Raw genomic sequence first — 13,539 nt, forward strand, 5'->3', positions numbered from 1 at the left:
TGCAACAAATTTCTTAAATTGTGTATAGTGCTGGTACTTAAAAGATTTAGATGCTCTGTTAAACCTCAAATAACAAATTCCACGTGCCAGTCTGGATCATATACAGTAGATTCCAGTTATTTGGTACACATCAGGACTAGTGCATTTTGGCCCGATTAAGCAGCTGCCCCAATTATCCGAAGTTTCACGTAAAAAAAAGTTAAAAGTACAATGGACCTCCCGCTTTACAATTGGTTCACTCACTGTACAATCAAATCTCATTACGATGGAGTCACCATAGTAAAGTACCGTTCACTATACAATGTGTAGTAGGTGCCAGTCATTGTGATCACGTTTGTGAATTGAATTTTAATTCTATTAAACAGCGATTCTAATTAGTGAAAATAGGAGGAATATTATCCACAGGCTATAAAAGTAAAGATATATTAAGCACAAATTTACCCTTTGTTACCTTACCAATTAAAAAAATTAAATGATGTGTGGAAATTGGAAGAATATACATGATAATCGGAATAATTAATATGTACTGTAATATGTACATATTAACTAGTTGACATTTCTGTTCACTGACATTTGTGTGGGGGGGGGTTAAAATTTAAAACAGTAAAAAGATAAACAATCAATAATATCAAGAACATGGCACACACAAATTCAAATAACATGATATGTGCAAATAGAACAGTACCAGGGTATGTGTGCCAGGGGCAAAAGTTGATGACTTAGAGCAGATATCATCTTTTAAGGGCACAAAAGGTGATGTTGTTCTACATGTTGGAACTAATGACATTAAGAGTAAGAGATCTGCAGATTTACTCAACAAGTATGTTGAGTAAACATGGTGTCGGACAGATATAAGCAGTGCAGAAATGGAATTTGGCGAGTACAATGTGTAGAGGATGGATAGACAGGACAGGAAAGGATGAGGGGTTATGCTGTTAGTTAAGAAACACAAAATCTAAGGAAGTGCATCCAATTGATGTTGGTGGATACAGTGTTGAGTCTGTTTGGCGTGAAATAAGCATTGGGAAAGGAAAAATGAGAGTAGATGTGTGTGTTATATGAGAGTGTGTTATAGGCCTAATGAATCTGATGAGTATAATGAGCAATTGTGCAGAGAAATAAGAGTGAGCCAGTAAATCAGAATGTCTTATAATGCAGGATTTTGACTTTCCAGATACACACTAGAACTTGTGGGTTGGTCACTCGCACAATAGCAAGACTTTTGTGGATTTATTGGATGACTGTTTTCTACAGCAACATGTTTGGGAGGCAACCAGAGGGAGTAATACTCTTGATCTGATTATCAGCAATGATTATTCATGCATTAAGAATTTGAAGATAAAGGAACCACTTTGTGACAGTAATCACAATGTACTAATGCGGGAATTACTTAAAGATGTAACTACCATCAAGGCTAAAGGGAAGGGCTATTGCTTTTGTAAAGGTGACTACAGAGGTCTCAGACAGTTTTTAAAATCTGTACAGTGGGATCAACTGATGATGCTACCAATGTTGAATTCTAAATGGGAAGCCTTCAGGGACTTAATTTTGGAGGCTACTAGGCTTTTCATTCAAACTAAGAATACTGTTCAAAGTTTAGACCTAAATGGATGTCAGATGAATTAATGAGGCTCGTGGCAGAGAAGAATGTGTGGGAAGCATATAAAGTATCAGGTGACACAGAAGACTGTGGCAGGTATAAATTAGTCTGTAATCAAGTCACAAAGGAGGTTAGGCAGATTACGAGAAATCTTTGGCAAAGGATGCAATGAAAAATGGCAAAGAGTTTTTTACTTATGTAAACTGTAGAAGAAAAGGGATGAATCAGATTGGACCACTTAGCATAGATGGGTTGACTATTGATGATCATGCTTGGGTAGTTGATAAACTGAATGAGTATTTTGCATCTACATTCACACATGAGTTGTTATTCAATGAGGGGAGTGCCAGAAGTTTATCAAATGCTAACAGGGAGCTAAGTGATTTTGTAATAACTGAGAGCACAGTGGAGGAGAATTTGTTGAAGTTAAACGTAAGGAAGGCCTCCTTTAATATAATTGGATAGATCCCATCCACCTGGGGTGGATGGGATCTATCCTATTATATTAAAGGAGGCAGAAAAGGAAGTAAGCAAACCCTTAGCCATGATTATGAGAGCTTCCTTGGACTCAGGGGAGGTCCCCATGGACTGGAGGTGTGCAAATGTATCACCAATTCACAAATGGGGTTCAAAAGGTGACAGAAGTAACTACAGACCTGTTAGTTTCACTTATGTTCCGGGGAAAATAATCACTGGTTAAAGAAGCATTGCAGGATCATCTAGAGAAGACAGCAGTAATAGTTAAGACACAGCATGGGTTTATTAAAGGGGAGGTCTTGTCTGACCAATTTGATTGGATACTATGATATGATCAGAAAGGAACTGAATGCCAAATATAATTTTGATATCATATATACCATCAGTCCTCGTATAGCACGATAGTTGTGTTCCTAGAAACCCTCGTGCAATGCAAAATCGTGCAATATAAACAACAGGCCCTATGGGAAAAATAGGGTTAGGTGCTGACCACCCAAGATTGAACACACGTTTGTAACCAAAACATTACCAAACACAATAAATAATCGTAATAAAATATGTAAGTATTTTATTACGTAATAAAATATTGCTAATGCTTTTGCTTCTATCGTAAGCAAACTTGTTTTTTGTTTTATTTTCTATCCAAACAGATGACAGCCGTTCCATCTCTTCCAATTCTTTGTGTCTTGATCTAATGGATTTTAATTACACTTTGAGTTGTTCCTGCTATGAAAGTTGTTTTTATTTTCTCTGCATTCTTTGTAATTCTCGGCGTTGCCTCATTTAGGCCTGTAGCACTTGCAATATCACATGGTCTTTCATTTCGCGCAAAGCGTTTCACAATTTCATATTTTTTCTCTATCAACAGAGGCGGACTGGCCATAAGCCTTAGCGGGGAAACCCCAGTGGGCCGGAGGCCAGTGTGATTTTGGCCATAAACCCATAGTATGAGGCCACTAAATTTTCCCGGGTAAGAATTTTTGACCCAGTCCACCTCTGTTTATCGATATTGCTTTTCTTTTTTTCTCTCTGAATCTGCAGTGTCTCTACCAGGACGCTTCCTTTTCACACCTTTTAAGTATTTTACTCATTTGTAGGGAATAAAGCACAATACAAAACGAGGAGGCACGCTTGATACACATAAACAAAGCTGCCCACGTGTAGCAACTGAAGAAACAACACCATAAAGGCAGAGACACACTATGAACACCTCACATTTTACTAAAGCGCATTTCTGGGGGTTACTACCACAAAACAATAAAAACAATTTCCAGTTCCATTTCTGCTAGTGGAATCTGCTATAAACTGGTAATAAACTCGATCTAATTACATTTATGATTATAACGATAGCTGGAATTGTGTTGGTTTTTACGTTATTATGGTGAAATGTGTTTCCCCTTCACTGATATAAAAAACATAAATGCATTTTCAGAATCTTCTCTTCATTCCTATCGTGTTGCATTCAGTTGGGGTGATTCTGCATTCGACTGCCATTTCTTGTAAACACAAAGGCGAATCGTGCATAAGCGAATTCAGTTCGTGTTAAGTAAGATATCGTTCCCCTATTTATAAATCGTGTATGATCGAACGAGGACTGACTGTACTTGGATTTCAGGAAAGCTTTTGATACTGTTGCACACGGAAGACTGCTGTACAAATTGGAGAGGTATGGCATTAGTGGTAAGTTGCTACAGTGGATAAAGGCATAGTGGAATGGGAGATGACAGAGAGTGGTAATCAACGAACACTGCTCTTCGTGAACAAATGTTATTAGTGCAGTTTCCCAGGGTTTGGTGTTGGGCCCATTGTTGTTCTGTATACTTATCAGTGATATTGATGAAGGTATATCAGGTTTAATGTCCAAGTTTGCAGATGATACAAAGGTTGGCAGGGTTGTTAACGACAGTAAAGATCAGTATGCTACTCCAACTGGATCTAGATAAGTTGGGAAAATGGGCTGAGAAGAGACAAGTAAAGTTTAAAATTGGCAAATGCAGAGTACTGCATATGGATAGCAGTAACCGAAGAGAAATGTACCAACTGTGTGGTACTACACTCAGGGAAATGGAAAGTGAAAAAGACTGGGGGTAATTGTGCAGTGAAATATGAAGTTCGCTGGGTAGTGCAGACTTGCTGCCAGGACAGGTCATGGAGCCTTGTCAATGATATATAGAAATTTTGCTAGCAGGGACAGGGAGGTGATTATCCCGTTATACAAGGCGGCAATGGTCAGGCCACACCTAGAGTACTGTGTACAGGTCCTGTGGCCTCATTTTAGGAAGGATGTAGAGTTGCTAGAAAGAGTACAAAGAAGGGGAACAAAGGGGGGCTTTGTTCCCCTTCTTTGTACTCTTTGCAGGACTTAAGCCTTTCTTACCAAGAAAGGCTTAAGTCCTGCAAATTGCTGTGCCTGGAGAGTAGGCACTTGTGAGGTGATCCAATTGAGGTGTATAAAACCTTGAATGGGTTGAACAAGCTGAATGCTGTTGGGATTCTTGCTCAGACTAAGAATCTGGAGGGGGCACAGTTTCAAATTAAGGAGAGATAGTTGTAGAATAGGTGTATGGAAATTTGCATTTAGCCAGCGGGTAGTTGATTGGTGGAACAGGCTTATATCTTTTGTTGTGGAAGCTAATAGCCTAAATAAATTTAAGGCTAAGCTGGACAGGCCTTTGAAACGAATGGAGCGGTGAAATGGGAGTTTTTTTTGACTGATGCTGCATAAGCTTGCTTTCTTGCATTGTATGCCTCTGCTAATGCGAAATGAGAATGGAGTAACAAGTTATGAAGCTTTAAAAATAGCATGAAGCGAAGATTCTGAAAATAAATTTTTTTGTATGATTGAAGATTCAGGTGCCTCCGTAGCCAGGTGGGCAGGAGCAGCAGTGCGTAGCACACACTTCTTAGCATTAGCATTAGCATTAGTAGAGGCATTTGATGCAAGAAAGCAAGCTTATGCAGCATCAGCCAAAAAAAAAAAAAAAACCACTTCCACTTCACCCCTCTGTTCGTTCAAAATACCTGTCCAGCTGAGCCTTAAACTTATTTAGGCTATCAACCTCCACCACAAGGGATGGAAGTCTGTTCCACCAACGAACCACCCGCTGGCTAAAGGCAAATTTCCGCACGTCTATCCTACATCTGTCTTTCCTCAATTTGAATTTATGCCCTCTCAGGTGATTATTCTGAGCTAGAGGAAGAATCCCATCAGCATTGAGCATGCTTAAACCATTCAAGGCTTTATACACCTCTATCAGATCACCTCGCTGGTGCCTAGTCTCCAGACACTGTAATTTGCAAAACTTAAGCCTTTCTTCGTAAGAGCACCCCTTTGTTCCATTCACTAATCTTGTTGCCCTTCTCTGTACTCGTTCCAGCAGCTCTACATCCTTCTTGAAATGAGGCCTCCAGACCTGTATACAGTACTCTAGGTGTGGCCTGACCATCGCCTTATACAATGGAATAATCACCTCCTTATCCCTGCTGGAAAAATTCCTGTATATCATTGACAATACTCCATGAGCTACTCTTGCAGCCCGTCTGCACTCCTCAGAGAACTTCATATCTGCCTGCACAACCACCCCCAAGTCCCTTTCATTCTCTACCACTGTCAGTGTTGTACCACAGAGTTGATACGTTGCTCTGGGGTTGCTGTTTCCCATGTGTAGTACTTTACATTTGTCAATGTTAAACTTCATTTGCCACCTCTCAGCCCATCGGCTCAACCTTTCCAGATCCTGTTGCAGCAGCATAGTGTCAGTAGTGTCCTTGACAACCCTGCCAACCTTTGTATCGTCTGCAAACTTGGACATTAATCCCGATATACCATCATCAATATCATTTATAAATACAGAAAACAATAATGGACCCAACACTGAGCCCTGAGGGACTCCACTAATAACATCAGTCCACGATGAGCAGTGTCCATTGATTACCACTCTCTGTCTTCTCCCCCTCAACCACCCCTTTATCCATAGCAGCAATTTGCCTCCAATGTCACACTGCTCCAATTTGTGTAGCAGTCTTCCATGTGCAACAGTATCAAAAGCCTTTCTAAGATCCAAGTACAGTAAACCCCCGCTATTCGCGGTATCTGTATTCGCGGTTTCGCGTATTCGCGGTCGCTGATTTAAACCTAAAAAAATGTGAATTTTAAAGCGCCGGAACATTTTCCGCCATGAAAAAAAACATGGGTGTGGCTAAAATCATTTTGCCCAGTCCACAGAGTAGTACAGTCAGTCGTCTTATAACACGTGTTTACACTACACTAATTCAATCTTACACAATTTAGGGGAACGATATTGTATATAACACGAACTGAATTCGCATATGCACGATTCGCCTTTGTGTTTACAAGAAATGGCAGTCGAACGCGGAATCACCCCAACTGAACGCAACACGATAGAAATGAAGAGAAGATTCTGAAAATGTATTTATTTTTTTATAGCAGTGAAGGGGAAACACATTTCACCATAATAACTTAAAAACCAACACAATTACAGCTATCGGTATTATCGCAAATGCAATTAGATAGAGTTCACTACCAGTTTATAACAGATTCCACTAGCAGGAACGCAACTGGAAATTGTTTTTATTGTTTTATGGTAGTAACCCCCAGAAATGTAAAATGTGAGCTAGTGAGGTGTTAATAGAGTTGTCTCTGCCTTTATGGTGTTGTTTATTCGTTTTGCTACACGCTCACAGCTTTATGTGTATCAAGTGTGCCTCCTCATTTTGTAATTGTGCTTTATTCTCTAAAAATGAGTAAAAATAACTTAAAAGGTGTAAAAAGGGATGGGGGGTGACAAAATCGCTCAATGGGTGGGGGGTGACAAAATCGCGAGCACGGATGTTTCAAGCTAATCCTTGTTCAGTATGTGTAATGCGCTTGTCATAGAAGGTTTCATCTCTTGCTTTTAATTGATACGTTTACAAAAGTGAAAAATCTACCATTTTGCAGTGTGTTGATGTAAACAGACTTTTTCGAGCGTGTTAAAGTTAAAAGAAAGTGATTTTATTGTGGACAAGTTCTTTTCTAATCCTACAAAAATATGGCCGCGAATAAAAAGGGAACTGTGAAAAGATCAAAGAAGGTGATGACATTAGCGAGTAAAATTGAATTGTTAAACAAAATTTCTAATGGTGAAAGTGTCTCCTCAGTGGCAAAACATTATAAAATCAATGAGTCAACGGTACGATCAATCAAGAAATCGGAAGAAAAAATCCGCCGTAGTGTCCGTGAAAACGCGCTAATTGCATCAAAAATTTGCTCTATAACTCGTGATGTGAAATTAGAAAAAATGGAAAAGGCTTTAAATCTGTGGATAGAAGACCGAACTCAAAATAAAATTCCGTTAAGTTCACTTACCATTCGTGAAAAGGCAAAACACCTTTATCAACACTACACTTTAGTGAAACTGGTGATAGCACTCGCGGGATAAGTTTTTTAGCCAGCAAAGGCTGGTTTGAAAGATTTAAAAATCGATATGGTTATTTTTCGCCCAGCAACCCATGTTCTTGATATGTTTTTGAAAGGTTTCTTTAAAATGTCTAATAAATATGTACAGTATTACATTTAATAAATTGTTTCTTATTTTCATTTCGATACCTTATGCTTTTTTTTTTTTTTATGTACTTACTCTCTACGTTTGTCTATGTACATAGTCATATTATGTAGGTAAATACACATAATACGTACAGACATTTTTGTTATATATTTCATACTTTGGAACGGAACCCTTTTATTACCATGGGCACCATAACTCAGTATTCGCGTTTTCAGTATTCGCGGAATTTCTCAGGAACGTAACCCCCGCGAATAGCGGGGGTTTACTGTATATAATATCAAAGTTATTCCCTGCATCCAGTTCTTTTGTGACTGCATCATAGTATCCAATCAAGTTGGTCAGGCAAGACTTCCCCTTAACAAAACCATGCTGTGTCTGAGCTATAACTGAAGTCTTGTCTAAATGATCCTGCAGTGCTTCTTTAACCAGTGCCTCCATTAATTTTCCTGGAACAGAAGTTAAGCTCACAGGTCTATAATTACTTGTGTCAGCCTTTGATCCTCCTTTGTGAATTGGGGTCACATTTGCACATTTCCAGTCTATGGGTACCTCCCCTGAGTCCAAGGAAGCTCTCATAATTATGGCTAAGGGTTTGCTTACTTCCTTTGCTGCCTCCTTTAATATAACTGGATAGATCCCATCCACCCCGGGTTCCTTTCTTGTGTTTATCTTCAACAGTTTCTCCTCCACTTTACTCCCAGTAATTTCAAGATTCTGTAACTTACTGCTAGAGTTGAATACACCTCTGGCATTCCCCTCGCTGAATAACTCCTCATGTGTGAATGTCGATGCAAAATATTCATTTAGTTTGTTAGCTACCTGAGCAGGATCATCAACACTTGACCCATCAATATCAAGTGGACCAATCTGATTCATCCCTTTCCTTCTAGAGTTTACATAAGTAAAGAACTCTTTGCTGTTTTTCTTTGCATCCCTTGCCAAGGATTTCTCGTAATCTGCCTTCGCCTGCCTAACCTCCTTTGTAACTTGGTTGCATATCAACTTGTATCTATCATAGGCTTCTGTGTCATGTGTTAATTTGTAAGTATCCCATGCATTTTTCTTCTCTGCCATATGCCTCATTAGTTCATCTGACATCCATTTTGGCCTAAACCTTGAACAATATTTCTTAGTTGGTATGTAAAGCCTAGTAGCTTCCAAGATAAGTTCTTTGAATGCTTCCCATTTTGAATTTGCTGTTGGTAACATCATCAGTTGGTCCCACTGTATAGAATTTAAATACTGTCTCAGTCCATCGTAGTCGCCTTTACGGAAGCAATAACCCGTACCTTTACCCCTAATGGTAGTTACCTCTTTGAGTAAATCCCACTTCAGCACACTGTGATCACTGCCACCTAGTGGTTCATTTATCTGCAGATTCTTAATGCATGAAGAATCACTGCTGATAATCAAATCAAGAGTATTACTCCCTCTAGTTGCCTCCCGAACATGCTGATGTAGAAAACAATCATCCAATAAATCCACAAAAGCCCTGCTAGTGTGTGAGTATCCAGCCCCCAAATTCCAGTAAATATCTGGGAAATTAAAATCTCCCATTATAAGACACTCTGATTTACTGGCCCACTCTATTTCCCTGTACAGTTCCTTATTATACTCATCAGAGTCATTAGGCCTATAGCACACTCCTACTCTCAAATTTGATCTCCCAATGTTTATGTCACACCAAACTGACTCCACACTGCACTGTACAGCGATGTCGACTGGCTTCACTTCCTTGGTTTTTATGTGTTTCTTAACTAATAGCATAACCCCTCCCCCCTTCCTATCCTGTCTATCCTTTCTGTAGACGTTGTACTCCCCAAATTGCAGTTCCGCATCCCTTATATCTGTGTGACACCACGTCTCTGATATCCCAACAATATCTGCCTTCGATGTTTTGAGCAATACCTCAAATTCATCAAATTTATTTACTAAACTCCTAGCATTGGTGTACACGCAAGTATACCTGCACCTGTTTCTATTCTTAGCTACCCTAACACAACCCATGTGTTTACTTGTACCACAATGGCTCCCAGCAGTCTCTGAAATACCATGCATCTTGTTTTTCAGGCTTCTGCTCATTCTAATAGAAGCAGTGCAAGAATCTCTTTCACCTCTGCCAGTGGCTACTGTCAATCTATTGGTCTTTGTCTCCCCCCAAGCTAGCAGTTTTCCGACCCACCTAACACTGCCTCGATAGCATCAGCAAATATTCTTGCACCCTTTCTATTTAAGTGTATCCCATCCCTGTAGAAGCAATCTCTCCTGTTAACAAGTACAGTCCAGGCTGAAAAAAATTCTACCCCTTGAGCCTTGCACAATCTTTCCAGGGCCGAATTGATCGACAAGGCTCTCATCATATACTCCCTCCTATCGTGTCTGGGCAGAATTGCAGACACTTTCAAATTCAACCCTAATTCTCGGCTTTTGTTCAACAGTGATCTGTACTTGTTAAGTAATTCTGCCGGTCTCCTACTCTTAATGTTATTAGTGCCAACGTGTACAATTATCACCTTTTGTGCCCTTAGAAGATGATATTCGCTCTACAACGTCATCAACCTTTGCCCCTGGCAGACATACCCTGGTCCTGGTCCTGTTCTTGATTAGACTGTGGTTCGAGCCCATGACCACCAAATACAGAGGATGGGGAAAGGTCAGGGAATGACCACCACATATCCCCGAAGCAATATGGCCTTAATTGCTAATGCTCCTAAAAAACCAAATAACAACAACAACAACAACAGATTGAAGATTCCATCGAAGTAAACACATTTCACCATAATAACCCACAGAATTCCAGCTGAGAGTAAATGGGCTGTTGTACTGGAATCCATTGTACATAAGATATAATAATAACGTATATATCCAGTAAAATAGAACTTTAATTAAATAGTTTGGAGCTTTCGAGGCTGAATGTGCTTCTTTGTCAACAAATTCTGACAGAATGGAGTCTGTGTCCGATAAAAATTATTTTATCAGACACAGAGTTGTTTGCGTGCAGTGAGGTGTGCGAGGGCATGAGTTAGGCCATTCAACCATTAGATTGGAGTTTATTTTTGCTGCATGGACGTGCGTAGTTTTGCCTCCAGCAGTTGTCTCCAAGATGGGGTGTAGTCTCATGCCATTGCAGCAGTTCATGGCTCTTGAATTACACAATATATTAAGTGACTCTGACCAGAGGCAGTGGTGAAAGTGTCGGGACTGGTCAATTACTTTGTAGTCACACTTGGGATTGTGGTCGTGGTGGGTTGACCAGAAGTGTTCACATTCAGCCTTGAAAGCTCCAAACTATTTAAAGTTATATTTTACTGGATATATATGTTATTATTATTTCTTAGAATTCCAGCTGCTGGAAATTCTCGCAAATTCAATAAGATTATTATTCGTGTTTATTATGAGTAATGATGAGTTTATTATTCGTGTATGATAGATTACACTAACATAAAAGCCCAATAAACAGGTGATTGCTAATTGTTTTTATTTTTTTATGGTCATGACCTCCAGAAATCCGACTGAACTACGTGGTACAGTCAGAGACAATCATAGGGTAATCTCCAGTGCTGTGGTCTCCTGCCCCGATTAAACAGCATGTTATCCCAATTAAGCGATGTAAACCCTGGCTATTTTCTCGATTGGGTTCTGTTTTTTAAGATTTGTCCCAAATAAAGGGCTGCCCCAATTAAGCAGTGGCCCAAATAACCGGAATCCACTGTACTTTTAATTCCAATAAGAGATGACAAATATACAGCTTCAGAAAAAAAAAAAAAAGTTGTGTGATTAGACACTCAGTTTTCTTGTCCCAAACAAATCGGCATGTTTTTGTACTTTTTTAGTGATTTGTTTAAATCTTATCACTGCAATGTCTTCCATTGTTGTTTTATATAGACTTTGTACCATGTCGTCATGTCATGTCAGATGTCTCACATTAATCTGATAGGTGAGATATTGTGAAACATCTGGCATGTCTCACATTAGTGTGATAGGTGAGATAATGGATGATATTCACTCTCCTCTCCTCTCTAGATTTGCTGCACGCCCACTATATTCTTCAATTTCTAGTACCACTTTTACACTGTTCAAAAGACCCTCTGTCTGCCACCTTCTCCATATGAGGTTGACCTTTAGTTGTGATATTAGCATCATCAGAGAACTCTCAAATGTAAGTATTACCAAGTGTGATATTAAATTTTCTCTCATACAAGAATGCAAAAATGTGGTAACATTTTCCTGGGGCATATTATACTTTTTTTTATTTTGTTGGCTTAATGTGTTTTTTTACATTTTAATAATCTTACATTGTATTAATTGTTCCAGTTATTCCACTGCTATGATGCTGTCATGGGAAAATGTTTTTGGTAACTGCTAATCTGCTTGTGCAAATTGCAAATTGCACTTCGTGGTCAGTGTTAGAACTGGTTCCAGTGAGTATCACTTTCAAAGGTCCAAGCATGAGATAATTACTTGGTGTATTTCAATGGAGGGTATGGAATGGCTTCCTTGAATAGGTCCTTGGTCATTGCCATCACATGTAAGATATGGAATGATAAATTATCATGGTTATTACCCAAATGTATTATACCCATTGAGTGTCTAGATCACTGTGGTAGTAGAAATCAGTCCTTATGGTGGATTAACAGATTCCACTCACCATTTTCCTCTTTGATGACTTATTTTTAGGTATAAGTCCATTTCTCTCTAATAATTGCTTAACATCATGGATCTTCTTTCTCTTGATCTATTTTTAACCCTATCACCATTCATTTTTCCTTCAGGTATGTGGTTTAGATAATTCCCTTTTCTAATCCTTTATATACACACCCATGTACAAAAGATGAGAGAAGGTAAATTATTACTGAAAAGGTCCTTGAGGTTTGCCATGGACATTCTTCCATTTATAAGAACTAATTCTGCCAGTTAGTAGTCTTAAATGATGATTGTTTATGACACCATTTCAATCCAGGTGTTGTTGAAACTGTTTCATAAAAAATTTCTTAACTGCATTATATTTTTCTATCTTGCTGTTAGCAGCAGGCTTAGGTTTTTTCTTACTTGAAAAGTAGTTTCTGCCAATCAACAAAAAATTACTAATATTGTTTTTATAATCACCAAGAAGGCATATCTATTATTTGTTAATTCCAATAAATATTTACTTTTTATTTGTCAGAAATTTCTTTTTTTTTTTCTTTTTTTTTTTTTTTTTTTGTCCACCATGGTGCACTGCCTTTCCTGTCTTTATAAACTTTCACCCCACATACCTTCTTTTGTAGTTTCCACTACATTTCCCTTAAATTTCTTTTCATTATTCATTTAAGATTATTTTAGCATCAGGACTCTTAACTTTTGAGCAAAAAGATTTGTCTATTTAATGTCACAAGAACAGTCAGTTATGTTTTCCTTCTTTCTGTAACGTATACATAAACATGACTATTTTTAAGTTGAAATACTTAGTTTTTAATTAAGAGTGGATGGATTATACAGAATTTTAGCAAACTTGTTATTATCCAAATTTGCCTAAAAAAAGATTGTCCAACAAGAGAAAGTGAGTTATTCACACAATTACATCATGATAATAAAACTGGTTTATTTTTAGCATTATGTTATGGAACCGTTGCTGATTTGTTTACATGCACTGGTACTCCATACAAGTAACAAAGAACAAACCTTTTTATTCATTGTTTTTTGTTCATCATGGGAAGTAACCCATAAAGACAAGAGTTTGTTTAAAAGCACGACTAAAAATTATTGTCCAAACTTTCATAAAAAATGTATACAGCAGTATTTCAGGAAAAAAATCTAAATTTTCCTAAAATATCAATCTAAATGTAGCTGGCATTTCCTATCTTGCAATTTAAATTTACTTTTCTTTTTCTTTGCCATTATTTCCTACAGCTGTTT

At 38.3% G+C, this 13,539-nt stretch overlaps 1 protein-coding gene across 1 annotated transcript in view; it reads left to right on the top strand.

Moving 5' to 3' along the window:
• Nucleotides 1-13,539, top strand: part of LOC150090513 (protein C-mannosyl-transferase DPY19L1) — a 272,499-nt gene that overhangs the window by 154,720 nt on the left and 104,240 nt on the right. The window lies entirely within an intron of this gene.

Source organism: Mastigoproctus giganteus, chromosome 1 (genome assembly GCF_048544385.1).
Source record: "Mastigoproctus giganteus isolate SK-2022 chromosome 1, ASM4854438v1, whole genome shotgun sequence".
NCBI lineage: Eukaryota > Metazoa > Arthropoda > Arachnida > Uropygi > Thelyphonidae > Mastigoproctus > Mastigoproctus giganteus.